The 13,082-nt window shown below is 34.5% G+C and overlaps 1 long non-coding RNA gene and 1 pseudogene across 1 annotated transcript; one reads left to right on the top strand and one right to left on the bottom strand.

Annotated features, from left to right (window-relative positions):
• Positions 1-1,139: 1,139 nt before the first annotated feature.
• On the top strand, positions 1,140-1,592 carry LOC115231899. Its single transcript, XR_003883558.1, has 3 exons — positions 1,140-1,237; positions 1,308-1,467; positions 1,499-1,592. It is a non-coding gene; the product is annotated as an uncharacterized LOC115231899 (long non-coding RNA).
• Positions 1,593-11,071: 9,479 nt separating this feature from the next.
• LOC115231898 lies at positions 11,072-11,935 on the bottom strand (annotated as a pseudogene).
• Between the last annotated feature and the right edge of the window lie 1,147 nt (positions 11,936-13,082).

Here is a 13,082-nt window from a genome sequence, read left to right as displayed (position 1 = left end):
TGCCCAAAATTCATTCAATTTCATGACGGGATGTGCATTTGTCAACCTAATGAGACAAATCAGTGACCTATCCTCACGCTCTCGTGACATATTCACTAAAATATCACTCGAAATTACTGAAATATCAAACATCACAAACTCACTTGGCAATAAACAACAAAATTTAACACAAAAAATCCACAATTTCAGTCCTAAATGGACTAAAATGAACATCAATTTTAAAAGCCCGCCAAATCCGTTCGAGAAAATTCCAGAACCCTTAAAAGAAGCACTCAACACGTGCGAAAAGCCCCAGAAATTTCAAATTCTGGACTCCTCTGTCAAAATATCACTCAGAAAATCAATAATTCGTAATCTAGAAGATTCTGATGATATAAATTATGTATATATTAACTAGTTTTAATATATTTTAGATTATGAGGACATTTATGAGCAATAAAAACCGTGAAATGACCGTGGAACAAAAAAACGCGGTTTTTTCTGACCGGAAAATCCCCGAGGATTTCCCTCAGGTAGTCCAAAATGCCAAAAAAGACGAGAATATCTCGCCTATATCTCCCCGAAAGGTCTCCTTTGAAGGATTGATGGCCGAATTGAGCATAAAAGTATCAAAAACCAGCCGAAACCCTCCCAAAGTCGACAAAAACGGCCAAGGCAAGTCTCCGGCTGAGGAGGGCAAGAGGAGTGTGTTAATGGAGGCTATTCGGGCTGGGGGGGTTAAACTCAATCCTGTGGGGGATAAGAGGGGGGTACAGCCTGCCTGTGGAATGATATCTGCTCTCAACACTGCTTTGGAAAAGAGAAGGGTGTCTATTAATTGTTCTGATAATGAGTCTGAGGGGGTTTGGTCTGATTGATTTGTTTTTAAATAATTAATTATTTTATTATTATTTTTTAATATTATTATTAAATAAATTATTAATAATAATTGCTGTTGTGGGACATGTTAAGTTATTTAGAAAAGCAGTTTATATTAGAAGGAATAAAGGTATATCAAAATATACCAATTTTTAGAACAATGTGCGAATTGATGGTAGAGACTGCCGTTCTTTAAGAGAAATAGGCATTGAGAGTGGAATACTTGTCAATGCTAATGGATCAGCTCGTGTTAGACAGGTATTTCCATCGTGGTAATCACTCAGGGTAATACTGAGGTCATTGTTGGGGTAAAATGCGAGCTTTCTACTCCAAACCAATCGACACCCACATCAGGGAGAATTGAATTTAATTTTGAATGGTAATTTATTTAATTTAAAAAATATTAATTAAATTAAATATAATTATATTATAATATAAATTTTATTTAGTTCAAAAAATGTCTTTTCCGAAAACGATAATGATTTTTCCAGCCAAATGTCAGCGGAAGTCGTGGGCTTCATTAACTCCGCGTTTTCGAATTACCACCATAATCCTTCCCTCTGCATAATTCCGTCAAAAATATGCTGGTTACTCCATATTGACATTTTGGTTATATTCACGGTGGTTAACCTCACCTCAGTTATTGGAATCTGGCGGGAATATATATGACGTCACATCCCTGGCCATAAAAGTAGCCTTGGCGGACACAATTCTCCCGTTGGTCTCAGTTTCCGCGGAGGGTGAGGTGGAGCCGGTGGGGGAGGGATCCCGTCTGGACGTGAAGGAGTGTCCCACAGTGGTGACCACGTGCAAAGTGGAGTATTCTGTGTGTTTTGTAGATTGGGGAGAGTCATGTGTTGGATGGGTGTGTGGAGGAAGAGTTGTGTTCAGTCGGGAGGTAGTTTTGAGGGGAAAATATGTTTGAGTGTCGTCCTGGCCTTTGATTTGGAGGGAAATGTGGTCGCAATGAAGAAGTTGAAGGACGGAGGGTTGTCAGTCGACAGTGTGTTTGATATCATTGATGTATTCTCCTTATTTTTAGTTTAGCAAGCACAGCATGCGAGTGCTGAGTTGAGGGAAACTGTCGATGCCTGGATTTGTACTAATTTTTGTGTTTAAATTGGCATTTTTTTGTTTTTTAATATTTCTGGCATTAATTGATATATTTACTAACAATTTCTTTCCGTTGGATTTTCGGAAAATGTTTTTTTGAGTCTTGTAGCTCATTAGTCTGGATATTATAGGAAATGTGTAGATATAGACATCACGAGTCAATCATATTCACTTCTACCCGGCTAAAATGACTTTTATTTCAAGAAATAAATTCGGAAGAGGTCTGAAGTCACTAAGTTATAAAGAGAAAAAGTTCCCATTTATTTTTTTGGTGACTTTGAAACATAAAACAAATTTTGTTTAAATAGAGGAGGAATTTTGCGACTCATTGTTTTAAAGAAAGATGTCATCACTACCGAGGATGCACAAATCTCAAAAAATTAGAATTGTTTCAATCCTATACTAAGAATCAGTTACTATTTATATAAATTTACTGAATTTTTTTGGACAATTCAAGAACGATTGTTTTGGAGCACATTTTTCTTCGCTTTACAGTTTCATGGTTACTAAAATTGATGCAAAAAGTGTCAAAATTGAATATCGCATTGTCAAAATTGAACTGAAAATGGCATAGTCAATTGGACGGATGGTGCAATTATAAAATCAGTCTTAGAGGAGTCACTATCTCCAATCGCGGCAATTCCATTATTGCATAGTTGTGTCATTTCAGGCTACGTATTGTTTTGTATTTAATATATGGTAGCAAAAAAAACGCGGTTACAAATGTAAATTTTAATTCATATCACTTGTCCAATTTCACAAGTAAAAGTTGCGTGTAATGGTGTGTAAAAGTATCAAATCACAAGTGTCCCTATCAGTTTGCAGAGGAAATAATGTGGATATTATTTTTATTACAACAAATAGAGAGTGAACAAAAAAAGAATCCCACGTCTCTACAAAATATAAAAAAATCACTGACAGTTCATTCTTTCTCCCCTGACCGATGAGTCTACACATACAAACAAATAGCTCACGCAAATTGTTTAACCCAGAATAGACTTCAGCTTCCAATCAGGCACGTCTCATTTCGTCAAGAAAGTCCACAAACGGGAAACAAAATGGCTCAAGACTTCGCAGACGCGCGATCTGCTCTTCCATAGACCCCAAAGACGTTTCACCTGGGGATCCACGTTGATTCATTCGGTTTAATCCACACCCTTTTAGAAGAATAGTATTTTCATTAATTATCACTTATTTAAATAGTCATGTATTTAAATCCGTCGATCGTCTCATTTCCAACTCTCCTTTTTGGCTACTCAGGATAAATGGTTTTGTAGGTGATTAGTTGCACATTATAGGAAACCTGTAGATATAGACACCACGAGTACATAGTTTTGAATAGAGAAAGATTAATTAAGAATGTAATATGGAAATGAGCTTAATTAAGTACAGGAATGAATATTAGTATAAGAAAGAATGTTAATACACTCAACCCTCTCAAATTGGCCATTTTTAACTATTTATCTCTGGAAAATTGAAAAAACTCTGCAAAATAGCCAATTCTCAAATTGGCTTTTATGTTTCAATATTTTTTTAATAAATTTTAATTTTATTAATAAAATTTGTCTCATAATTATACGCGTCTGAATTTTAATCAGAAAATAGAAATTTTATCTTATAAAGAAAGAATCTTCATTTTCTTGTCAGAATTTGGCCGAAAGATTTTCTTTTTTGTTCAATAAAAAATTTCTCGAAAAACAATTAACATTCTTTTGAAAAAAGATTCTCTTCTCATAGATAGCAAGATACAAAATCTAGCCTCAAAAAAGTATCAAATCTTAAGTTTCCTGAACTTGATGCAGAATTGGTTGAATGGATAGATTTGATTGAATCTATCGAACAAACTTTTCAGTTCAACATCATTTTGCAAATCAATCAATTCCAGTTGGTAAATGCCGGAAACCTCCTCACTTTTCATAATTAATGGAGATGCAAATAATCTCATTGAATTTGCACCTTCTTTAAAGCTCTGTCAGGTTAAATTAAATACTAAAAACCTGAAATCTTGCATCAAATTGCGAACTTAAATCTTCAATTATTTTTAGATATTTATCAGTTGAGCCACTTTCGGAATTTTCTGACAAATAAGGAAAATATGTGTAATCATTATTTGCTATCTGCGCTTTCCATAAAATTAATTTCTTAACGAATGCATTGAAATATCCATAAATTTGATAATTTAGTTTATTTTCCCCTTGTAGTTCGACATTTAGGGCAGACAGATGCACCGATAGATCCACATAAAATGCTAAATCTGCTACACATCTTTCAATAATGCATTGTGCACTTTATTTTAAGTGAATAAAATAATTTCAGGAAGAAGTGGATAAAATCTACATATAAAAATAAAAGAAATTAACCTTTTGAGACAAGAGCTACGGCTTAACCATCTTACTACTGAAAAAGAGGGACATCGCCATAATCCGAATCGGTTTCAGTTAAAAATGTTTTAAATTTTCGGTGATTCAAAGGGTTCGCCCGAATCCAATTGACAATTTTTATCACTACTTCAGAGACATTTTCCATTTTAATATTTTTGAAATTAGGTTTTCCTGATGAATAATGCAATGATGCCATAATACTGGAGTCCAGTTATTATCACATCTCCATTTATTCATAAGTCCACGAAAACCAGTTTTACTGCCAATCATATAAAGGTGAAATTGAGACTAATTTCCTTGGATCCAGTTGATAATCTTCAATTAATTTCACAATTGGAGAAAAAATCTGTGTTCCTTTAGTTTCTCCGTGAAGTGAATACAATGAAAAAAATTCTTCGTATATTCGAAAGTCAGATGTTACTCCCCGTACAAACACTACTAATTGTTCGATATCTGAAATATCTTTGGAACAATCAAGCCCTTAGGAAACCTGTAGATATAGACTTATATTCCATACTGTGAAAGTTCGTTAATCAGATTATCTGATATATCGCTGACTCTTCTAGTAACAGTATCGTTATTTAGAGGTAACTTGTGTGCAATATCGAAAACAGCGGGCGAACAACATTCCGATGCAAATATTTCGATTGCCGTTTTATATTAATTCGCCATCAGAATAAGGCTTCATATTTTTAGCCAATAGGTAACTAATTTTGTATGATGCCAGGTTAATATTAGACGAATATGTGCCACTTTTGAAAGTGGATGATCGTTTTAAATACTCTTCTTTCATTTGTTTTAGTTTTTTCGTCAGAGAAACACCAGTGAATTTGTCATAAAGAATAGAGTGGGAACGATAGTGCCGTTCGATTGTATACGTTTTTAGAGTTACAATGATAGAATTGCATATTAGGCAAAGAGCCTTTCCATTGACCTCAATAATGAAATATTTTTCTTCCCAGATGTGTTGAAAAATCCTATTTTCCTCGGAAATTTTTCGACAACGTTTAGAATCCAACATCACAACAACAAATAAAAAAACGTGACAATTTTTATTCATAAAATATAAAAATATTAAATTAAAAAATAAAATATTTAAAAAAAACATAAGGCCCTCAATTAACTCCTAATGCAATAAAAAATTGATTTTTTAATTTCTTATTTAAAATTCAATAATTTATCAAGATTAATGTTAATTAACTATAAAATTGTAATTTTGACAAGAAGTGTAATCAAGTGTATTTAAATGTACATTTATGTAAATAAATTATACAAATTTACTTTTTTTTTTAATTAACAATACAGTCCGACCTTGAATTGGAACACTAAGTGTTCCAAAAACTGAGGTTTTTCCAAAAACTGAGGTTTTGTCAAAAAATTAATATCAATATAAATTTAATAATTTAATTAATGCAAAAAAGTCTTAAATATTATTATTTATTGAAAAATAGTCATCGATCCTTTTTCATAACCATAGTTTTTCTTCAAACTACTGAACAAATTTTGTCTGAAACAGTAAAAATCATTTAACAAAATTGGAGCTATGTCTAGAACTGATTTTTCCAATTCATTCACTTTTGCTACTACTTCTTTGACCGTAGTCTGTTTATTTTGCATACCACTGTAAAAAATTTCTTCATTATCGCTGCTTTCCGTATTTTCCAACTTGATTATCCCATTATCCAATGGTTGAAGAATTGGAGTTGTATTTTTGGGTAAAAACAGCAATTCGATATTTGAGAGCGATTTATTTTCATGACACGAAGCGTTATCAAGAATTATTAAATTTTTTTTTCCATTTTCATTCGTTCATTCACTAAGAATAGCCATTGAATAAAAATATCTCTTGTCATCCAGGCATTTTTGGAAGATGAGTACATAGCACCATAATCCTCAGGGTTAAAATTTCTGAAACATCTGGGATTTTTAAATTTCCCGATTATTAAAGGATCAAATTTTTGGCCTGAATAACTGCAGCAAAAGAGCAAATAAATTTTTTTTTATTTATTTTAGACCCTGACGCTTTTTTATTTTTTGTACGAATGATTTTTTGGGGTCTTTTTTATAAAAAGACAAGTTTCATCAATGTTAAAGATATTATTTTTTCCAAATTGATCAATTTTTTCATGGAAAACTTTTAAAAATGATTGAATTCCATCACGATTACATGAGTTTTTTTCGCCGCTAAGGATTTTGAATTTGAGTTCATGTCTTTTTTTAAAATTCATTAACCAACCATTCGATGCTTTAAAGCTTGTAATGTTCAATTTACCCGCAATTTTCAAACCTTAAAACAATGTGAGAAAAAGTAAAATTACCAATTTTTTTGAATATTTTGGAGCCGTAATTGTTGAAAAACGTCGAGAACTTTACTATCCAATGTTTTAAAAATATGTTCCAAATGTGTTTGTTCCAAATCGAGGTTTTCATTTAAAACAGAATTATTTATTCTAGGCAGAGATCCTACAAAGTGTTCCAAAAACTGAGGTGTTCCAGCCCCGAGGTCTGTTCCAAATCGAGGTCGGACTGTATAAAGGACAACGAAAAACGTTAAGTCCCAGCGGCAAGAACGCAGTGTGCGTTGCCCCGAACAATGGCCAGGCCGATGCGCTGGCGGAACCAGAGGCCCTCTCTCGTGTCTTTGAGCCTCCTCCCGATGGACTGCCCGACCTCGTTGAGGAAAGAGTCAGTCTCCTTTCCCGCAGCTCCAGCGGTACAAATTTACTAATATTTAGTTTAATGCCGCTATGGAAACTGTTGAGTCGGTTTGCAGCCCCTCGCCTGCCGTCTGAGTGAACTCAACTCGATCATACAGAGAGTCGCTTCGAGGCAGGCCTAGGATCGAAAGATTCTCAAGTACGGTCACCTTTCCAACTCGCTGTTCTTTACTCCAATCGCCTTGGAGTCTTCCGGGGTCTTCGGCCCAAAGACACTTCGCTTCCTTCGCTCGCTTCATCGATGGATTTCAAGGACGAGTCATCTTGGCTCCTGGAACGTCTGTCGATTGCTGTGATCCGAGGGAACGGCTTCGCCATTCGCGAGGCTAGCCGGGTGTCTCGTGAGGCCATTAATTAGTTTAACTATCTTTTTACTTATATCATTCAGTAATTAAAAAAATTAAATACTTATAAGAAAAAGCGTATACTGTGACTCTAAGTATGGTACAAATTGTGCTAATTCTCTGATTATTTCGTTTGCTAATAACTAATGAAATTTGATTTTTTTGAAATGAGTTTTTTGTTAACTTATGCTTGGAGTGAGCTTTGATTTAACTTGAAAAGAAATGTTACTCAAGGAACCAAGAGAGCATCTTAGTACTGTCTTAACTTTAGTTTCTCATATTTAAAATGTAAGTTAAGATTTAATTATTATTAAAACACCAAGACCACGGTAAAAACCTAAAAAACGTCACGTGATTCAGATGCACTCAACCAGGGACCTCGCTCTGTGATCTTTCAACGAGCCCACACAAGATCGCATCGGCATTTGCAAACAGACTGAAGTTCTGCTTGATCAGGTCCTCCAGAGGGGATTGTTATCGTGCAACCAATGTTCGGTTAATCTGTGGGCCCTTTGTTCCATTTGCCTCTTGTTGGACCACGATAACCGCGGACCCCACGATCCGTAGGCGTATGAAATAGACGGTTCAAAGTATTGATGGTTAAGTATTTGCCAATACCTGGTGGGAACTGTTTTTCCATAAACCGGATAGGGTTCTGAAAATGTTCAATTTTTTCTCACATTTACGAAGAAGAAGGGGGAGAAGCAGAGGTGCATTTCGAAGGTTATTCGTAGAACCGTCTGACTTCTGTAGAAGGGTGCGAACACATTGTTCAAGTTGGCTGAAACACTTCCCAATCAGATATGAAAAGATGTGAAAGGACCTGGCCCCGTTTACCACGAGTCGGTTGTTAGTTAGCCATAGGTTGAGTCTATCCACGTTAACCTGGAGCCTTTCAGAGTCCTTCTGGATGTCCTGTGAGACCAATCCGCATATGAAAGGACAACATCATTATTAGGGAGGGAGATCTTCCAGAAAAAGGTTGAAAGGGCCGGGGATAAGGGGGATCCCTGGAGTACTCCGTTGGCCAGGAGTCGAGACTTGGATTTCAGGCCTCCGAGGCACACCCTTCCCCTTCGTCCATTTAGGAGATTGGTGATCTATAGTTTAGGTTTCGGGAAAATTCAGCTTGGAATATCTTTTTGATAGGAGCTTTTTCGAGACAGAGTCTAAGGTTTGTCTAAGGAGCAAAACACGGTCTTTTGGTGTCTCAGTTTGCTTGCAAAACCGGTACAAATGAATTCCGTCAATGACTGTAAGTATGAAGTCGTGAACCTTGCCTTCTTGAATCCATGTTGAATAGACCTTTTGAGTAAATACTCTTCTATTCTTTCAAGAACCATCCTTCCCAGCATTTTTGACAAGAAGCATAACAGGGAAACCGGCCTTAAAGATGCCGGATCGTCTCTTAGTCTTCCAGGTTTCGGTATCGGCCTTATTTTCATAGTGAAAGAATTACATTATTGTTGATCGTGTAGTTTAAGATAGCCGCTAGAAACGTGATTCCTTCGATATCAAAATTTCTTAATAGAATGACCGGAATCTTCTCGTCTCATAGAGGACTGATCACTCCGTAGTCGAGGAATGTGCGGTGAAAAATAAATACTTCGATTTTTTAATACTATTAATATTATTTTTAATGAACAAATTAATGCATGAGATTGTAATTATGTATACAATTGAGATGTTTCTTTACAGAACTGAGAAATTTTCGATGCTAATTTGGTTCAATTGACTTTAAATAACCTGGCAGCATTAAAAAATTTAGATTAACAAAAAAGTGGTTAACAGTATATCCATCCAAAGAAGTATAAAATTTGTGTTAATTTAATCAAATACATTTAGTTTTTTTACTTGGATTCAACAAGATTGGGCTTTTCTGGTTTTCTGGTTCAATAAAATAAACTAAAATAAAAACAAGATTGGGCTTCATGTTAACAACTGGAAAATGAGCACAAAGCAAAACAAATTGGTTGTCGCAAGAAAATAACTCATCCAGAACCGCAAGGGTTCTATATTTCATACATGAAGTAATCTATTGTGTACTCACTGTAACTCACCTAGGCAAACAGTTGATCACTAAGCAACGAGGTATGGTCGAATGCTAAATAGTGACTACTTAAGGAGACACAACAAGGTAGTGAAGTGTATACATCTGCATTTAAGCAGAAAATATGGAATTAAGAAATCCAAAAGGCTAACAACTCACTCTGTTGAATCAGTGATGCAAATAACTATGTGAGATTCGTGTTGACACAACAATAAATAAAATACGAAAATCGGGAATAACAAAGCGAACATCTTCGTACTCGACAAAATGAAAATCAAAATCATGCTTATAGACAAAATCAAGATCGGGATCACCTCCTAAGAATGCCTGAGACAAGTTGAGGTAAAAAAGCTCTTTAAGTAAGAAATTTGAACTAAGGTTTTAGTTAATCCTTTCTCCTTAATACAGTATTAATTATTCATTTGTCAGCGCAATGTCAAAAATTTAATCATTTGATCGTTATAATTAAAAAATAAACTTTACAATATTATTTCCATCTATTAAATTCACTCGAGATGATCGCACGCATATCTTCGGTAAACTTTACAATTATATTTTTAAAAATAAACAAAATGAAGCCATTTATTTAAAGAATAGAAAGGGAAAAATTAGTTTCCATTTTGCACATCGACGTTATTTTTATTCTCACATGCCAACATCTCCTTCAATTTTAGGATAAGTTTACATCGCGGGACAATTATCTCATTCCTCGTATCTACCCGTTGAATAATAACCGCATCATTGACAATCTCATCCTCCCCAAGGATCACTGCCAGCTTGACCTGCTTTTCCTGACTGATAATTTTTTGCCCCTCAAAATTCGTATTTGTTTTATAACAAAACTCAGTCTATAAAAATAAAAAATCACAAATACGTTAATTCATGCGTCAAATAAATCGCGGCATAATATAATCCTTTCTAAAATCATTCGATTTTGGCCTTCTGAATCTGTCTTACTGGGATTGTGATCACAAATAATCAGTACAATTTGTTTCAAAACATAACTGTCTTGCTAAAAAAACACTACAACTAAACACAAACTTTTGATTTGTTTTCACGAAATGCGAAGAGACGTTCGACTCCAACAGAAAAACCAACACATGGAATCTTGGTATCATTCTCTTGAAACATGTTGACTAAATTGTCATAACGTCCACCTCCAGCTCTACCGAAAACTCGTCTCTACTGTCTGTGAAAAATTACGTCATCCAAAAACTCAAACCCAAAAATTGAACTTCAAAAATCAGCCCCGTGTAGTAATCCAATCCTCGAGCAAGACTCAAATCAAAATTTAACTATTTTTAAATATTTTTTATGCATTATACCTTTTCGGCTATTCCAAAAGACTCACAATAATCAAATAGAATGTTCATTTCATCGAGAGCAACTCGAGCAGTTGCGTTGTTTATGAGATTATTATCCATCATTAGTTGTGCAATCAACTCCTTTCCTCCTAGTTTAATTAGACGTTGCAATAAATTATTAAATCATCTTATAAACAAACCATTGAGTTGAACGTATTTTTTCAAGTTTTCCACTACGAATTTGTCTATTTTTTTAACCTGGAGCAACTCAGCTTCAACTTCACTCACGGGACCTTAATAATTATTAAAATAACGTCACTTTATCTAATTTATCGACAGACGAACAAATTGTAGTGAATTTATCCGAAGGAGAATTCAACGACTCTAATAGTCCATCCAACAGTTTTCTGCTGTTTATCTATAAATCATATAATCAGTTGCAAATATCAGTATTAAAAATATTAATTCGCATAATGCTGAAATTTTACCATTAATTTTGTTTTATATCAACAATAAAAAATTGTTTAATACACAGAAAAATATAAAAACCCAAATAGACATATTCGTTACCTTAATCCGAAAATCGGATAAACCCAAGGACTTGAAAATCTCGTAAATAATTCTCAATACTTCTTCCGCATCAGGGCATATTAGAATAATCCCCAGCAATGTCAAAATCCTTAAAAGGATAGATTTTACACATAACTTACACATTGCATAAATTCCCTAAACCGTCCACGAGCAATTGCAGGATTATCTCTCCTGTACACTTTCCCATGTGATATCTCTTCATGTTCTGAATTTTTCTTGAAGCCAAATATCAAGCAAAAGGGACATTGATATTTTTATCAATTAAATACTGTCAAATCATAGCGTAGAGACAATAGTTCTCCTCCCTGGTCCATCATATCGTAAATTAACTTTGAGTCCTCGCCATATTTGCCTATCAATATTCGTAAACATTTTAACAGGTGATTTGAATACTTTTTCGTTCAAAACAGGCGTGTCGATGCTTTCGGCTCCGTGCCTTTTAAAGACGGAAACAATTTTGTTGAGGATTTGTTCTCTGATGATCATTTGAGAAGGAATCAAGTCCTGGGTTCCCTTTAAATAAAGTAATTATTGATAAAAATACCTTTGCTGTTTTTACAAAGAACGCCTCGAGAATCTTTCCGTAAATAAAAAATTAATGATACTGGACAAAACGGCGATTGTTAAAACAAGTCGAACTGTAAACAATCATTTACTAAAATTCGTTATGATAAAATGATTTTCATAAATGTTAAGCCACCATGAAATTCTAATTTAGTGCATTAAAAGAATACAAACCAGGATTCGTTAATAAATTCATTTCTCTGATTTTCTAGAAAAAATGGTTATGAAATTATTTTTGCTCAACGCAGTTGATTCCAAGTTAATTTACTAAGTTTTTTGATCTGTTCTTAAAACTCTGACTTTACACTAATCTGACTATGTCGAGTATTTCTACGTCTCATTATCTTCCTGTATTAGAACACAAGAAATGCTAATTACTCAAACAGTTTATATTTCTTTAGTTTATTGCTCAAATAAATCCTTTCAAACTCCACTTGGGCTAAAATTTTTGAAAGTTTTTTGAGTTTTTCGTCTGTGGCAACACCCTCTGGGGATCGAAAATAGTCCTCCATGTATTCCTTCCAGCCTTTCCCGCCCAAACTGGACATATGTGAAGATATCCCGGAGGGTCGATTGGAAACGCTGTCGTCCGAAGACTGACCCAGAGGTTTCATTTCTATAAAATAAAGTATGTTTAAAAAAGTGTAGTATAAAACTGTTAGAAGTGTCCTGTTCTTTGTTCACAGAAGAATGGTTGGATAAGTCAATTGAATTCGAAAATAGTTCATTGGCATATTTATGAATAATTAGTGCATTCGATGGGTCGACAGAATATCCATGAATGAAGAGCACTACCATGTGTGTGCACCACAAATTCCGCTTTATTAGTCGCCCTCGTCTTGGTCTTTGTCGGCAGTCTCCAAAATGAAGGCCAACAAATTTTTGGACAATTTGGATTTTTCAAAAAAACTAATCACGCTCTCCCTAGTGGTCAATGACATACTCATAACCTGGAATAGACACGTGATCTACCCGCAATATGTCAAATAATAGAGTAGTATTCGCCTGCTCTTTGCTTATTGAATACATCTCAAGGACTGATTATATATATTAGAATTTTGTATTTTCAAGATTTAATAAATAAGATATTTTTACACCCTATTTTATGTCAGTCGTTAGGAGTCTGTCCAGTTATTAATATGCCACGATGGTCAGAAATA

Source organism: Octopus sinensis, unplaced genomic scaffold (genome assembly GCF_006345805.1).
Source record: "Octopus sinensis unplaced genomic scaffold, ASM634580v1 Contig18956, whole genome shotgun sequence".
Taxonomy (NCBI): Eukaryota; Metazoa; Mollusca; class Cephalopoda; order Octopoda; family Octopodidae; genus Octopus; species Octopus sinensis.
Note: the sequence above shows the minus strand (reverse complement) of the source record. Positions and strands in the feature narration are given on the sequence as shown.